Source organism: Alosa pseudoharengus, unplaced genomic scaffold (genome assembly GCF_046254945.1).
Source record: "Alosa pseudoharengus isolate Yale_2024_CS ecotype anadromous, Long Island Sound unplaced genomic scaffold, YU_APseudo_1.1 YU_APseudo_1.1_scf_17, whole genome shotgun sequence".
NCBI lineage: Eukaryota > Metazoa > Chordata > Actinopteri > Clupeiformes > Clupeidae > Alosa > Alosa pseudoharengus.
Window position 1 is genome coordinate 368,684 of NW_027468640.1, and position 18,659 is coordinate 387,342.

At 42.7% G+C, this 18,659-nt stretch overlaps 1 pseudogene; it reads left to right on the forward strand.

Annotated features, from left to right (window-relative positions):
• The first annotated feature begins 3,047 nt into the window (after positions 1-3,047).
• Positions 3,048-4,262, forward strand: LOC143127835 (zinc finger BED domain-containing protein 4-like; annotated as a pseudogene).
• The last annotated feature ends 14,397 nt before the right edge of the window (positions 4,263-18,659 follow it).

Below are 18,659 nucleotides of genomic sequence, written 5' to 3' on the forward strand. Positions count from 1 at the left end.
CTAGAGTTTCATTATAAATTGTGTAACTCATTCACATAGTTTGTTTTACATTCATTTTGTAAGGTACATTGGATTTTTTTCTGTGTAGGGGAGAACGTTTTATTTAGAAGTATTGTGTGTAGCTCTGTGTTTTCTAACATAAGCTAGGTGGAAAGCTTGCTAGCGGTCTCCCCACAGCTAACGTTAGTGACTCGCTAAGTCCTAGCAAGATGGATTCGACGGAAGTTTCAGGCGATGAACATCGTTGACCGCAATTTACAGGATTCTTTACAGTTTTTTGAAATGAGGACCTATGAGTGAATGCAGAGGGGAGACCAAGAGACTTCCTGTGAAATTAACACAGTTCGTGGGTGCTACGGTAAGGATAAACTTGTTCCAAGTAGGCTATGCATTGATTAGAAAGTGCAGCTTCTCAACGTAGCCATCCTGTAAGTTCACTGATGTGTTATGATAACATTAGCCTATGTTATGGATGTGTTATAACGTCTTGGCTTTAAAATGGTTAAATCCTATTTTTGTCAAAGGCAATTCAGAACAATCTACTTGAAGCTAAATTTCAACTACCATTTAAAAACGAAACAGATACTGATTGATTCAGAAAAAAATTCTAGGATTCTTCAGTGTATCAGGAGGCAAATGTCAAGTGGATTTTTACTTCTGTATAGAAGGAAGGCTGTGACAGAAACAAACCGGTTGGTCAAACATATGCCAGAGCAGCAGTCATGGTATAATGTATCCCAGAGGCAAGAATGTGTCTCAATAGGCTACTGAATTTGACATTGCTTATGGGGCATAATTAGTAGCTTAGAATAGGGCCTATTGGAAGGTTGTTGTTTCAAGATGTGGATATCAACAACTTGGCATTAATAGGCTACACTGCAAAAACTGCTTATCTAATACAGTCTAACCAAGTGTTATTCATCTTATATCAAGATCAGAAAATATAGTTGGTATTGTTTTCAGTATAGAGACTTACCTAGTGACTAATTAGTGCTAAACTGGAGATGCTCTTTTTTGGGGGCATGGCCATAGATAGCCTAGTCTTTGCAAGCAATATGTCTAACAAAAATATGCAAACTTATAATAATAATAATTATAATAATAATACATAAACCTTGTTTACTGTCTTGTCCAGTCTTAGGCCTACTACACCCCATTTGTGGCCTGTACTTTGAGATGGTGGTAAACAGGTCTTGATTTCTCAACAAATTACTCAGAGTTCTCTGACTGATCAAACAACATAGCTTTTGTTTATGCCATTGCAGACAGTTCAATGTCATCGTGTGTCTCATACATCAACCTCACCAACTTTGGCAGGTGTGTTAGGCACAATGTTCGTTTCCGTGGTGTGTGTGTGTGTGGTGGGGGGGGGGGGGGGGGATCATAATTTCATAACTGCTTCACTAGAAAAAAATACCACCAGCCGCCACTGGTAGTATGTAAACAGTTCATGTGTTATGTGATTTACATAAACTAGTAAACAACATAAATGTTAAAAGCTGGTATTGTGTTTCCTGAATTCTTACATTCAGGCATTCAAATGAAATGTAATTAAATAGCATATCAATCATGCAACAATGCAAAAACAATGAAACTAGTGTAGGCCTAATTATATTTTACATTAGTAAAGCAGTACTCTGATGTGCATGCTTTCACAAACTTTTGTGAACAATCTTAGCACTTTAAACATTGACTGTTTTGAAGTGCATGTATAGCAATATAGTATAAAAAAAATAATAATTGTGGTGATATTACAATTTGATGGGGGGTGGGAGGAGGGGGTAGGTTCATGTAGGTGGGCCCTATGACCCCAAAGTATGCCTTGACTGGGCCTCAGGTCAAAGAAGTTTGAGAAAGGCTGATGTAGACGACAAAGCAGCAAGGAGGCGTCGTGTGATCATTTAAACAAGTTTTATGACAAGGTCGATGAGGGTGGGAAAAATCGTACATTTCTGTGCAAACTTTGCCCGCACTTCAGTCACATTGTCTTTTAAGAAAATGCAGTCCATTTTTCGGTTTCAGCAGTCAACAACCTCAGAACTGACCCTTCAGGCCTCTCAGGAGGCACTGGCCTTCTAACCTAGCGACCACCTGAGCAACCAGCATGATTGCCCTAGCAACCAGCATAGCAACCACGTTATTTATGCGTTTTAGCTTATTGGATGTTGCGTTGATGCAGATAACTTTTGATCCGTGTGCCCGATTTTCATAAATGAGGTACCGTTGGAATCCTTGGATGAGGCCGAGTTCCGTGCCCCAGATCAAACCCACTCTTGCAGTTCCTCGGAACCGCAATTCTAGTTATATCTTCTTTTTCACCCACTTTTTGGCCGAACTACTGCTCCTAGACCGTTTGAGCTATCGACGCGGTTTGAACTCCAAAAATTCAGGCCCGAACCGGTGTAACTTGCTTGTTAATTTCGTGTCGCTGGCCCTTGTCGTTTTCGCGGTATTCCCGTTTTTAGGCGTTTTTGGGCCCCATTGAAATGAATGGCGGAATGTTCAAGGATTCTAATTCGATTGTGACATCACAGCTCTAATTGTTTAAGCTTGCACCTGGCAGAGTTCTGAGCCATCTGGCAGAGCTCTAATGGGCTGGGCTGGGCTGGGCTGTCTGTGTATATGAAGGTGTGTGCATGTAACTTTTGACCCGTATGTCCGATTTTCATGAATGAGGTACCGTTGGAATCCTTGGATGAGGCCGAGTTCCATGCCCCTGATCAAACCCACTCTTGCAGTTCCTCGGAACCGCAATTCTAGTTATTTTTTGTAATTATTACTGTCAATAATAATAATAATATTGCTGGTAGTAATAGTTGTGGCTGTAGCAGCAATCATTTTATTTTTATGTTTATGTTTTATGTTATGTTGTTTTTTGTATATCTCACCTGGCTTGTTTACTTTATATTTTGACAGATGGCAAGTGGAGGACGAAGTCATGTATGGGAGCATTTCACAAAAGGCCCATCAGGTACAGTCACGTGCAACGTCTGCAAAGCCTCTGTGAGCCAGGGATCTGGCAGCCTCAAATTTAAAAATACATCCAACTTGTCTTGAACGTGAAATCCTTGTCACAGTCCCACACAGGAGAGTACATTGGAGAGACATTTCTGTCCATGCTTGAAGAATGGGAAATTGATGAGGAGCGGGTCATGCTTGTGCTCAGGGACAGTGGGGCAAATATGGTGAAAGGCGCCTTGTTGAGATGCCAGACCTGAGCTGCAGTGCTCACATACTGCACCTAGTTGTAAATGATGGCCTCAGTTCCCAGAGAGTGGTGGTGGACATTCTGGCAAAGCTCAAGAAAATTGCAACACACTTCAACCACTCTGTTACAGCACAGCTACGCCTATCTAAAATTCAGGAGGAGCTAGGTGTCCCACAGCATTCGATCTTACAGGCAGTACAGACAAGGTGGAACTCTACATTACACATGTTGGTGAGGATGATTGAACAGAAAAGAGCCATCACTGCATATGCTAGCGACCATGGACATTGCTCATGTCTGTCAGCGGAGGAATGAACCTGGCAGAGACCCTTGGACCACTGGAGGAGGTGACACTGGTATTCAGCAGAGAGGACTCATCCACATCCTGCATTCTACCATGTTTAGCAGTGTTACAACGTTTACTTGAGTCAGAGGGACCAACCACCAGAGGTATTCAAACCACAAGAAAATTCATGCTGGATAGTTTTCAAAAAAGGTTTGCAAAAGTCAAAGACTCTAAAAAGGTGGTGCTTGCCTGTGTCCTGGACCCACGGTACAAAGAGCGGCCTTTGGTACCAGAAATTCTGGTAAAAGTGAAAACCTGGCTAAAAGAGGCTATGGAGACCAGTCGACCAGATTCTGCCACTGAAACTCCATCTGAGGAGACCGATCCTAAAAGGCCGAGAACAGAGGACCAAGTACCCAGTCTCTTAGACTCGCTTTATGACACTGTGCTCCTTCCATCCACCAGTGAGGCAGTGGAACCAGAGGGGATCATCGAAGAGCTAGATGGGTACATCAGAGAGCCTGTCATTGACAGAAAGAGTGGGAATCCATATGATTGGTGGAAACACAACACCAACCGTTTTACCAGACTGTCAGCTTTGGCAAGGCAGTACCTCTCCTGTCCACCCTCCTCTGTGGCGAGCGAAAGAGTGTTCAGCACCATAGGGAATATTTTTATGAGGATAGGCGAAGCTCTTTGAAAGGAGAGAATGCAGAGAAAATTTGCTTCTTGTACTACAACCTGCCTCTGCTGGACTGGAGCTATTGAAGATTGACTGATTCAGTATACTACCTCATATACTGTTAGCAATTTATATTTTGCTGTTGTTATTTATCAGTACTTCACAGAATTTGTCTCCAGTCTTAGTTCAACATTATATTTATGAAGCATACCAAGTCTTTTAATACTGGTAACTTTGATTTGGTTGTTGTTGTTATTGTGTTTTTGTTCAAAGGACTTTGTTTCATATCTTAAGTTTCTATTTTTATACATTTTATTTATCAGAAATGTAATATATTTTGATGTTCCTCTGTTCCACTGTGACAATATTATTTTAAAATAAACAAGTTTGTTTTTAAAATGCATTATCATATTATTTTAGTCAATACTCATAAATAACTACAAATAACTAATGTTAGGGAAATCTGTTAATGTTTTGTTGCGCGTTTCTGAAAAAAAATAAAATATCGGCCGATATATCGGCATATCGGATTTTTAAATCAACAAATCTTTGTATCGGTACGGCCTTCAAAATCCTGTATCGGTCGGGCTCTACCTTCCATGAATTTCACATAGTCATGTTTGAATTTAGGATCTCTATCCAGTTTCCTTTTGAGGTGCTTTAGCCGGACTTGTGCAAGTTTCTTATTGTCTGGGAGGTAGGGTCTTGCTTTGAAAGGGAGGGGCATTTCTAGGTGGCCACAATCATTTTGATGCACACCTCCCTTTAAGATCTCCAGGAACTGGATGTCCTCCTGAGATATGCTCCTTTCACCTGGTCGGGTATCTGCAAAGTCCAATTCAAGCACTTTAATGGCAGCAGATGGCGCTATAGAAGGGAATTCTCTGACTGACACCCAGTGGCACAGACCTGTCACATCCTTAGAGTTCAAACACTGTGATGCACTCCCTACAATACTCCAGCCTAGGTCCGTTTTGACGGCATAAGGCTCGTAGTCGCCGCCAGTAATTACCTGCCTAGGCGCCAGTGCTCTGGAGCAATCGTAACCAATTAAGAGCCCAACGCCACAATCCATCAGCATGGGCATTTCATCAGCTATAGCTGCAAGATGTGTCCATTTTCTAGCCGTTTCACGGGTGGGGATATGTGCACGTTCAAGGGGAATAAAATCTTTTGAGTAAGCAGGCGGCAAACAGATAAATTCATTTGAGGAGAATCCTCTAACTTTGAGTCCCTCAACTCTTTGGCTCATCACAACCGCATCCTTTCCCATCATGGTGGAAAGTTTTAATTTTACAGGCTCCCTCACTGCATGCAAACCTTCACATATTTCTTGGTCAACAAATGTATGACTGCTTTGCGTATCCAATAAGGCGTACACCAACATTTCAGTATTATGTGATGAGAGCCAAACTAGGACAATCATGGAGGTACTACCGGCCCCCCCCCCCCATTCACATAGCATGATGTTAAAGTCGTACCCCTTTCAACTTGCGAGACTCGTTGTAAAGATGACTGGTCTGTTACAGGACGTTCTTCATGCAAAAGGGTTGGATGGCGTCTCTTGCATAATGCACAAGTAGCTCTGTTTCTGCAGTCCTTGGAATTATGTCCCCTCCTCAAGCATGCAAAGCATAGTTTATTGTCAAAGACAAACTTTTTTCTTTCGTCTGCAGATCTTTCTATTAGTTTTTGACATTTATGTATGGAGTGGCTTTCTCCACAACATGCACATTTGACTAAACTAGGATCATTTGTCTGTGAGGTTTTAGGTTCCCTGGAATCTCCAGAGTCATCAGCATCATTTGAGTTAAAAGTAGCACATTCTGCATCTGAATCCTTAACATTGGTGACAAATGTGTTTGCCCGTGACTGTTTGATTTCTCTTAACAGCCTTTCATCAGAAGTCTTTAAAGCGTAGAGTGATGATACCGGGTTGCATGCTATGGGTGCCTCCTTTGAGATGAATGATACAAACTCACTGAAGCCAGGATAATCATTGGCTTGGTCTAGTTTCTCTGTCACCAGACGGTTCTATCTACTCGTCACCCAGTCAGGGAGTTTGGCCAGCATCCTTTGGTTTTCCTCACAATCATTTAGCACCTGAAGGCCCTTAACATGAGGCATGGCATCACTACATGACTGCAAGAAGTCACTAAATTCTCTTAACTTAATATACTCCTTTGCGCCAATTTTCGGCCATCTATTGAGCCTCTCTCTGAAGGCACGCTGCGTCACGAAGGAATGACCATAACTTGCATTCAACTTATCCCACGCTTGTTGATAGGCCTGATCATCTTTCCTGTAAAAGCTGCCTTCCAGAGCAGATTTTGCATCACCACTAAGGTATTTTTGTAAATAGAACAGTCTATCCGCTGGATCCGAGCACCGTCTTTCTATAAGAGCCTTGAAGCCTGTACTCCATTCAATAAACTTAAGTGGGTCCCCAGAAAATATGGAGGGCTCTGGAACAGGAAGTCGTGTTAAGGACATTGACTCTTGGAGTGCTTGCAATAAGGATGTTTCATTCTCTGTGACTTGCTCTTGCGGACTTGGCATAGTATTGACGATTGAACTGGGATCAGCTGTATCACTGCGTGCTAGACCTAGCACACTTTTAACCTTTGGCTCTTGCAGACAGGGGCACAGGAGATATTTTGAAAGTGAGGGGGACCAAATTGTGAACACAAACCCATAGTGAGATCAGATTTCCAGATATCGGATCGCCACCTCTGGCCCACTTTCGACCATCATATTTTAAACTTGCCAGAATATTAAGATAATACCATTGATTGTTTTCAAAATATTTTTGGATTGTAATTGTCAAAACTGTGAGATGAGCACAACACCAGATCTGCCCTCAGACCAGCTTCTTGCTATGTGCAATTCTACTTTTATTTAATTTGTTTAGATTTATTTTACACTACTTGGGCCAATGGTAGAATACTCAAAAAGCAACATGATGTTGATATTTTATGAAGCCATGAATGAATCATCATGCCTATGATCCAAACATAGACTACATGATCAAATAGCCTAGTTAGGCCTACAGTACCTAAGATGTCTGGTATAAACCAAATCAACTCTCCACTCTGTGTCTGCAGTTAATATTTATGCAATGTTAGAACATGTTGGCTTAACAACTTGTTAAGCCAACATGTTCTAACATTGCATAAATATTAACCAGTCCAGAACACACAGAAAATTGCAACAGAAAGTTGCCTTTATAATCAACTACTATTTGTTCCAACAGCATTTAAACAAAAATATATATTACATAAGAAGTAAAATAAAATACTGTTACTGTAATAACTGTACCACATTATCCCAAGCTTCAAAGAGCTCCCCATGTCTGTGACAGCCAGACGTGACACCGCTAAATTCTCAGCTTGTTTATATCCCACACTGAACGCGTAAGAAAGGCCCATCACTCTGGGGTGTGGTAGCCTACTCTCTGGGATTTATGCACCAAGGTAACTGAAGTATCCAATGTTTGAAATAAATGTCTTAGAACAAAAACTTTGGGTAGGCCTATATACTTGTATTTTATAGTTAGGCTAGTGAAAACGAGTTGATCAGTAGGCTAGTTGAGTTTGTTATCAATAAACATAACAGCTAATGTCATGCTGAGCAGGAGATAGGCTACCATAAATCCTCAAATTATGCCCAGGATTGATTCTATTTATAGCCGGACAAATAAAGGCAGGTTCCCATATTTGCCTATACCATACCAACAATTGCCATCAGTCCACCAGCACTAGAAGACATTGCTTCGATTTCAGTCAATGAAATAACACCTCTTCTTAATATTTTATTATATTGTTGGTTGGATTAATAAAGTCGTTTTCCTACCATGGGTCTCCAACACACGTTCTCAAGCTCATTGTCTTGCGGCCCTTTCGAGCTAATTGCCAGAGGCTTAAGCCTACTACATTTAACGCAATTATTGCGTGACTCAAGGCATTCCAGCCTACGTATTTAATAAAAAGTAGCCTACTAAATCATGCATAATTAAACAATAACTCAATTTAGGCTACTTGGCTACGCAAAAAGGTTTCTATTACAGCACAACCCCTATTCAATGAATGGCTGCCTTGTCTCGCAATAAACAGCGGTGGAAATCCCGACACTTTTTCAACTGCATGAAACATAACAGTGAACCATCAAATATCTCCCAGAGTTCAGTGCCCATCAGTCCCAACATTTAGCAATATAATCAAACAGTCCAAAAGTAAATTAGATCCCAAACCAAACCGAAAATGTTATGCTTTTGATGGCCTACCAGTATGCCGCTCCAAACGAAAAGCATCTCTAATGATGGTTGTTAGTAGACAAACTGGCTTCAGATATCCAACAGAGTGAATATGAGATTGTGCAGTCTTACAGTACTGTAGATGGCTGTGGTTAGTGATGTGATGCTGTTAATGGGGAGTTTTACATAGTTAGCGCAAACCCTATATGTTATTTAGCGTACCTATAGGTTATTATGTATTTAGCGTACCTATAGGTTATTATGTATTTAGCGTACCTATAGGTTATTATGTATTTAGCGTACCTATATGTTATTATTTATTTAGCGTATATAAGGCTTTTTTTCCTTATCAAAAGTGAGGGGGACGACGGCCGTCTCTTCAGCACTGCGTGGGACACGTCCCCCACGTCCCCCGTGCCTCCTGCGCCCCTGCTTGCAGATGTGATTTATTATTGACAGGTGGACTTGGATCAATTATATCACTGCATGCTTGGTTACATTGCCCAGTTTTGGCTTTTGACTCTTCCTCTGCATAAACTTTTAGCTTGGCTTCCATAACCTCAATATCTCTACGGTTTTCAAGCCTTTTCAGTTGCTGGCGTTGTGTCTCAATTTCTTCTTCCATTTCAGCTTCTGCAGCGATCTCTGCCCTTCTAATGGAAATGCTAGCTGACTCCGATACGGGGTTGGAATGATAACTAACAACTGAGGCTCTAGAAACTGTAGATCCGAATATGGACCTAGCATATTTATTATCAAACAGCATGCATAATCTTACCTTCTCTGCCTCAGGCTCAAAATCAATGTAATCTTCAGTTAAACGAACCTTCAGTAATTTAAATAGGTCTGCAGTAACAGCTACACATGCGTCAATTTTCCTCCTAATTTCTTGATTTGGTGGTGCATAGACTCGCAAATCATCATAAAAACCTTTCAATACAGATTCTTGCTTCTCAACGACATCCATAATATTACACAGATCACTCTCTGAACATTGTTGCTTTAACTTTGAGCGAATGTTTCGGGCTTCAGTCTTCCATTTTTCATACGCAGTTGTACATTTTCTCTCCCTTTGACCATATTCCTGCTCTTTCAACTCTTGCATCTTTGGTGTCAAGTGTTTCTCACAAACTGATTTCCTGGTTTCTTCATTTGTCTTCGTCAAAACAAAACTAAGCTCCTTTTGTCTTGCTTCGGATTTCACTGTGCATGAAGTGCAAGATACATGGCGATCCCTCACAACATCAACTTCATTCTCACTTTCTAGTGCAATCTCACCGTTGATTACTGCCCCTTCCTCTAATGGGGAATCATTTTGCCCTGCTAATTCACCACCCTGAGAGGTTGATTCACCTTGTACTGACATTTTTACAACTTCTTAAGAATTTGAGATGACTTCACATAAATATTTAACAGGCACTTAAAACTAAACATGCAATAAAACAGTTCATGTCAATAAGGCACTCTCAGATTGAATACTATTAAACCAATTCCCCTACATTCAACCATAATAGGCTAAATGAATGACAACATAATTTTATCAACATTTAAACAAAGAAATATCCATTCACAATATAACCATGTTTACAGCAATAAAGTAGCAGTTGCGATAAGAGCATTGAGTTTAAACTTTCAGTAATCACTTTGTCAAAGTTGCATGTTAGTAAGGCACAGTCTAACCTGGGAGTACACGGCAGTGGCTGTTGGATGAATTACAGGACCTGAATCCCACCGCAGCTAGTGTAGCAAAGCTGCGCGCTGAACTTGAGAGTCCCGAGGAGCAGACGCGACGATGAAGCTTGTAACCTGCAATAATCCACCAGGAATGGAAAACATGGGCGAAGGTCCGTAATCCACAAGGAAAGGGAGTAGCACAAGTGCGATAATCTGTAGTTCACCACGATAAGCAGCCGATCGAAGATCCAGGAACAGCTCAGCAGTCACACGTTGAATTCGGTAGGGTACCTCACAGGAGCAGAGCAGGTCTCAGTAGGATGGAAGTAGGCCGTTTCCACCGTTTCAGGCACGTTTTCACTGTAACTATCCACTGGCCTATTGCTTAAATTCAGTGACTCCACGTCTCATACTGATGTCCAATTCCAAGTTTATTTGCTGTTTGGAACACCGTGAAAACTACGACATACAAAGACAAACATACAACAACAGTTTTACACATAACATCACAACAAGAAACATACAATCAATCTTTAAAATACGATACATATAAAATAGTTCATTACCGTGTGCGCCTGATAGCCAGCAGTAGAATTCAGTTCAACTTCACATACAACTTAGAATCACGTACATGCGGCCTTATTCTTAGTCCATTCTGAACGCTAACGCGTCCGGGTCAAATAAGGAAAGGTCACGTGAAACACACCCGCCCAAGTACAAATTAAACATGATCAATTTACATGAATTGCATAATCCAAATACAATGACTCAATTCACACAATATTCAATGATACATTCACATAAAATCTCTTATTTCCTCTTATGCTTCAACTGACCTTCCAGCGTCAGCTACAAAGGGCACTTCAGCCATGCCAGTTTCAAGTCTGAAGCGCTAACCAGTAGGCCACGGCTGCCCCCTAACCATCTTTTAACCAACCTCTTAAAACATGCTGGGATGCAAATTCTGTTTCAAAACTGCCATTACATCTGTAAAATTGTTTTTTTTTGCCAATTGTATTTAATCCCTGCTGAAAAAATCAGCCAAGACCAGCAAGAGCTGGAAGAAAACCAGCAAAGACCAGCTACCAGTATAAGCTGGTTTCTAGCTGTTTTTTTGTATGAGGAGGTGGCCTGTGTGAGGAGAGGAGGTGGGCCTGTGTGAGGAGGTGGGCCTGTGTGAGGAGAGGAGGTGGGCCTGTATGAGGAGAGGAGGTGGGCCTGTGTGAGGAGGTGGGCCTGTATGAGGAGAGGAGGTGGGCCTGTGTGAGGAGGTGGGCCTGTATGAGGAGAGGAGGTGGGCCTGTATAAGGAGGGGAGGTGGGCCTGTGTGAGGAGGTGGGCCTGTATGAGGAGGTGGGCCTGTGTGAGGAGAGGAGGTGGGCCTGTGTGAGGAGGTGGGCCTGTATGAGGAGGTGGGCCTGTATGCTGCTGCTGTGTTGAATGAGGGACTGAGGAGGTGGGTCTGTCTGCTTATCTTAGGGCTGCTGCAGGCTCGTTAGAGTTGTTACTGGCCTGGCTCGTTAAGCTCGTTACTGCGTTAATTGCTGTGTTTATTACGGAGGCTGTTTGTATTGTTTTGTCTATTCTATTGTAATTTCATTGTTGTTTTTGTCCTGGCCAGCCTGTTCCTCAGCTCCCATTAACTCTGGAGCCATAGAGGTGTGAATATCAGAGCACACACACACACACAGTCAGCATAGAGGTGTGAATATCAGAGCACACACACACAGTCAGCATAGAGGTGTGAATATCAGAGCGCGCACACACACACACACACACACAGTCAGCATAGAGGTGTGAATATCAGAGCACACACACACACACACACAGTCAGCATAGAGATGTGAATATCAGAGCACACACACACACACACACAGTCAGCATAGAGATGTGAATATCAGAGCACACACACACACACACACACAGTCAGCATAGAGGTGTGAATATTAGAGCACACACACACACACACACAGTCAGCATAGAGATGTGAATATCAGAGCACACACACACACACACACACACACACACACACACACACAGTCAGCATAGAGGTGTGAATATCAGAGCACACACACACACACACAGTCAGCATAGAGGTGTGAATATCAGAGCACACACACACACACACACACAGTCAGCATAGAGATGTGAATATCAGAGCACACACACACACACACACAGTCAGCATAGAGGTGTGAATATCAGAGCGCACACACACACACACACAGTCAGCATAGAGGTGTGAATATCAGAGCACACACACACACACACACACACAGTCAGCATAGAGATGTGACTACTAGAGTACACACACACACACACACACAGTCAGCATAGAGATGTGAATATCAGAGCACACACACACACACACACACACAGTCAGCATAGAGATGTGACTACTAGAGTACACACACACACACACACACACACACACACACACACAGTCAGCATAGAGATGTGACTACTAGAGTACACACACACACACACACACAGTCAGCATAGAGATGTGACTACTAGAGTACACACACACACACACACACAGTCAGCATAGAGATGTGACTACTAGAGTACACACACACACAGTCAGCATAGAGGTGTGAATATCAGAGCACACACACACACACACACACACACACAGTCAGCATAGAGATGTGAATATCAGAGCGCACACACACACACACACAGTCAGCATAGAGGTGTGAATATCAGAGCGCACACACACACACACACACAGTCAGCATAGAGATGTGACTACTAGAGTACACACACACACACACACACAGTCAGCATAGAGATGTGAATATCAGAGCACACACACACACACACACACACACACAGTCAGCATAGAGGTGTGAATATTAGAGTACACACACACACACACACACAGTCAGCATAGAGGTGTGAATATTAGAGTACACAGAGATGGAGTAGAAGAGAGGAGTGAGAGGGGGAGGAGATGGAGAAAAGAAAGGGACATTGTGTTTATAAAAGTTAGCCTTGATATCTAATGTATAAAGGGACATTGTGTTTATAAAAGTTAGCCTTGATATCTAATGTATAAAGGGACATTGTGTTTATAAAAGTTAGCCTTGATATTTAATGTATAAAGGGACAGTGTTAGCAGTTAGCCTTGATATCTAATGTATAAAGGGACAGTGTTAGCAGTTAGCCTTGATATCTAATGTATAAGGGGGCAGTGTTAGCAGTTAGCCTTGATATCTAATGTATAAGGGGGCAGTGTTAGCAGTTAGCCTTGATATCTAATGTGTAATGGGGCAGTGTTAGCAGTTAGCCTTGATATCTAATATGTATAGGGACAGTGTTAGCAGTTAGCCTTGATATCTAATATGTATAGGGACAGTGTTAGCAGTTAGCTTTAATATCTAATATGTATAGGGACAGTGTTAGCAGTTAGCCTTGATATCTAATATGTATAGGGACAGTGTTAGCAGTTAGCTTTAATATCTAATATGTATAGGGACAGTGTTAGCAGTTAGCCTTGATATCTAATATGTATAGGGACAGTGTTAGCAGTTAGCTTTAATATCTAATATGTATAGGGACAGTGTTAGCAGTTAGCCTTAATATCTAATGTGTAAAGGGACAGTGTTTTTAGCATTTAGCCTTGATATCTAATGTGTAAAGGGACAGTGTTAGCAGTTAGCCTTGATATCTAATGTGTAAAGGGACAGTGTTAGCAGTTAGCCTTGATATCTAATGTATAAAGGGACAGTGTTAGCAGTTAGCCTTGATATCTAATGTATAAAAAGAATGTAATTTTTAAAGGAACGCTATTAACCGCTCTTCTGTAACGTCCTTACTGGTTTCCCTTGGAAGACTGGAACAGGAACGGAAAACTAGTGTTTTTGCTCAGAACCAACCTGAATGCAACTCACTCTGTTTCCAGTGCATGATCTTGAGTTATGTGACTCTGCAGCCCTCAGTCTATTGGGTGCAAATTCTCTTGTGACTTTTATTTATTTCTCAGCTGAAGCACAAATAATTACAATGTACTGTAGGATAATGAATGTTGAAAATATACATATCAATGTATGATAATGAATGTTGAAAATATACATATCAATTTGTAGTAGTAAAAGCAAACAACACATTGGCTATTACAAAAGCTCAAGAGAGCTGGAAGCACAATTCACAAATTCCTTTAATTATTACATCCAATTAATCTGCAGCAGCCAATTAATCTACAGCAGTTAATTAATCTGCAGCAGCCAATTAATCTGCAGCAGCCTGTCGTAATGAGGAGCGGAGTGCCGCAGTCGTAATCTCCCTCTGCAAACACCAAACACACACACCTCTCCCTCTGCAAACTCCAAACACACACACTCTCTCCCTCTGCAAACGCCAAACACACACACACAAACACACACTCCCTCTGCAAACGCCAAACACACACACTCTCCCTCTGCAAACGGCACACACACACACACTCTCCCTCTGCAAACGCCAAACACACACACACAAACACACACTCCCTCTGCAAACGCCAAACACACACACTCTCCCTCTGCAAACGGCACACACACACACTCTCCCTCTGCAAACGCCAAACACACACACTCTCCCTCTGCAAACGCCACACACACAAACACACACTCCCTCTGCAAACGCCAAACACACACACACAAACACACACTCCCTCTGCAAATGCCAAACACACACACTCTCCCTCTGCAAACGCCAAGCACACACACTCTCCCTCTGCAAACGCCAAACACACACACACAAACACACACTCTCCCTCTGCAAACGCCAAACACACACACTCTCCCTCTGCAAACGGCACACACACTCTCCCTCTGCAAACGCCAAACACACACACTCTCCATCTGCAAACGGCACACACACACACTCTCCCTCTGCAAACGCCAAACACACACACACAAACACACACTCCCTCTGCAAACGCCAAACACACACACTCTCCCTCTGCAAACTGCACACACACACACACTCTCCCTCTGCAAACGGCAAACACACACTCTCCCTCTGCAAATGGCACAAACACACACTCTCCCTCTGCAAACGCCAAACACACACACTCTCCCTCTGCAAACGCCAAACACACATACTCTCCCTCTGCAAACGGCACACACACACACAAACACACACTCTCCCTCTGCAAACGTCAAACACACACACTCTCCCTCTGCAAACGGCACACACACACACTCTCCCTCTGCAAACGGCACAAACACACACTCTCCCTCTGCAAACGGCACAAACACACACTCTCCCTCTGCAAACGCCAAACACACACACTCTCCCTCTGCAAACGCCAAACACACACACTCTCCCTCTGCAAACGGTACACACACACACTCTCCCTCTGCAAACGGCACACACACACACAAACACACACTCTCCCTCTGCAAACGCCAAACACACACACTCTCCCTCTGCAAACGGCACACACACACACTCTCCCTCTGCAAACGCCAAACACACACACTCTCCCTCTGCAAACGGCACACACACACACTCTCCCTCTGCAAACGGCACACACACACACAAACACACACTTTCCCTCTGCAAACGCCAAACACACACACTCTCCCTCTGCAAATGCTAAACACACACAGTCCCTCTGCAAACAACACACAAACACACACTCCCTCTGCAAACACCAAACACACACTCTCCCTCTGCATACGGCAAATACGCACACACACTCTCTGCAAACACACACTCCCTCTGCAAACACCAAACACACACTCTCCCTCTGCATACGGCAAACACACACACACACACACAAGCATTCTACAAACAGCACACACACACACTCATTAATTCACAGGTAGCTGAAAAAAACAGGTAAAAGGTTCTTGAAAATAATGTCTCCACCTAGTGGTGACTATGAGGAACTGTGTGAGGTCTGACATGTCTGCTCACTAGAGTGCAAACGCCAAACACACACTCTCCCTCTGCAAACGCCAAACACACACACTCTCCCTCAGCAAACGCCAAACACACACACTCTCCCTCTGCAAACGCCAAACACACACACTCTCCCTCTGCAAACGGTACACACACACACTCTCCCTCTGCAAACGGCACACACACACACTCATTAATTCCCTGGGGATCAATAAAGTATCTATCTATCTATCTATCTATCTATCTAGGTAGCTGAAAAAATTTTTCGGGACTCCCGCGGGTCACGGTATTCCCTCGGGAATCCTGCGGTACGCGAGTCAATTTCACTGTTGGTAACGTGATAGGGACGGGACGTGCAGAAATGAACGGGAGCGGACGGGAGGGGAACGGAGCCGGAGATTAAATTAAAACATGCACCCATGCACCCAAAGATTGCAAGACATTTCTAGAAAAGAGAACCATTTACAACTCACAATACGTTTGTTGATTGGCTACTGCTAGCCGCAGAGTAGCCTATTAGAGCCATACAAAGCAGCTGCCCTGTTCACAAGCCAATCAATCAGCGTCAGCGACTACACCTAAAACTGAAGGTGTTTTCTATTGCCATATCAACGTGAGCTAATCGCTAACGTTATCTGAGATGCTAGTTTTTGTAATGGCAGGAATAAACACACATGGTAACAAAATCTATCTAAACATGTGTAGCTTTACTCAACACATTAACACTATGATACAGTGTAATTGTCAAGTTGTATCGCTCACTGTGTTCAAAGTCAATCTTAAAGCCTGTGTTGCAGGTTAACCACCACTGTTGATTAATGGGTACATAAAGCACTCAATATATGTATGTCTCCAAATGGTGTTAAATGCCAGTTTTTGTTGTTTTTAACATTAGCGGTTTTTTTTACGCAATTCGGTGATGACGTCACGTTGGGGACTACATGATCTGCGCTTCATTCATTTCAATGCATTTCAATGGACATCGCGGTTACACTTTCTGAATTTTGGGAGGTCTCGTTTTGGAGGGTATGTTTTACATTCATTCCTATGGGAAACGGTCGCGGTTACACTTTTAACATAAAGTTTGTATATTTACACTTTGAATTTCGTTACAGCATTTATATGACAACGACCCGTATGGTCTAACAAAGATAACACTGTCTTCCGATTTTAGTTTAATGCAATTTTCTGAATTTGAGAGGCCTCATTATGAGGCTACATAATGCACCTATTCAGTTCAATGCATTATGCTTATAACGTTACGACACTTTTTTTGTTACTGTCAGTGAACAGCACCGAGTGAAAGTCAACATTTTCTTTATATCTAGTGATAGTGATCATGTCGTTAGTTCAGATAAGTAGGCTACCGGGCAAACTTAGTCAGAATATCAGAATATAAAGCATCATGATAGCTAGCTATGGGCTAACTTTCCAGTCCCACCTGTGAGCCACCACTGTTGTTGCAAACTTAGCTTCTAGCCGCCGCCGATTAGGCTGGTCATGTCTTCAGCATGAATAGTTTCGATAACTACTGCTCGTGATTGATTGCCATTGACATTGTCAGGGTACGGCTTACCAAAGAGGGAGATAATATGGGCAAGTCGCAGTTTTGCAGGTGTTTGTGTGGGCTGTGCCGTCCCGATGGAAACTGTGGTGGAGAGCTGCAGAGTAACTAGGGAAGCGAGTGCATTTTGGCCGCTGGTCGAGGAGCTCCCCCGTGACCAGCATATGACATGATCTATTTAGCTATTGTCGTGGAAAAACCGGTCCACTTCCGAATCCAATGAACAATTTATCACTTAACTACTTACTAATTAGCACTCTGGAACAAAGCATCCGAAGGAGACAATGCAGACAGGAGATCTCTTAAGACTTGATCTTTATTCACCGTATTGCAGTGATAGTCCAGCCTAAACGATGTCCAGACCAGGTGTCAAGCAATAGGGTGATGTGAGATGTCATCAGCTAGCGCCCCCGATGAGATCTGAAATTAAAATGGCTGCGGCCTATCTTTTATACTCCTTAACCTTGAAGTTGGGCCTTCTCGCCACCCTCGAAAGACACCTGTTGGCCTATCAGCATCCACCAAGGTTACGACTATTGGTGGAACCCATTGTCTCATCATGCATAAAGTCCAGTTGTAACAGGGCTTCTTATCTTGCCACCTGTTACTTGGCCTTGCTGTTACCACCATTACATCATCCAATTACATCATCCTCTCGCTCTCGGCCATCTAGTTCACTGTGAACTCCTTCACCTCGACCATCTAGCCAGGTGTCACTGTGAACTCCTTCACCCCACTCCTTGACTGCTGGTTTGGTCTGTTTAAGATGTGTACAGGCCTCAGTCTCATAATAATTGCAGTAATATCAAAGTTTATAAAAACCATACATGCATCCGTTAAGTCATAGAAATCCACCACACTATCTATCTACATACATATCTAGGCTATCTATAGCCTATCTATTTATCTATAATCTGCGCTATCTACTGCTGAACAATCCCTTACTCGTCTCTCTTTACTCCTCTCTCTTTACTCTCAAGGGTCTCAAGGTGGGCTTTGGTCTGTAGTCTCCGCAAGGTGACGTAATGCAATGCATTGTGGGGGAAAGGAGAATCACTTCAAACGCTGTGAAATAGTACCTGCTTTTTCGTATTATAT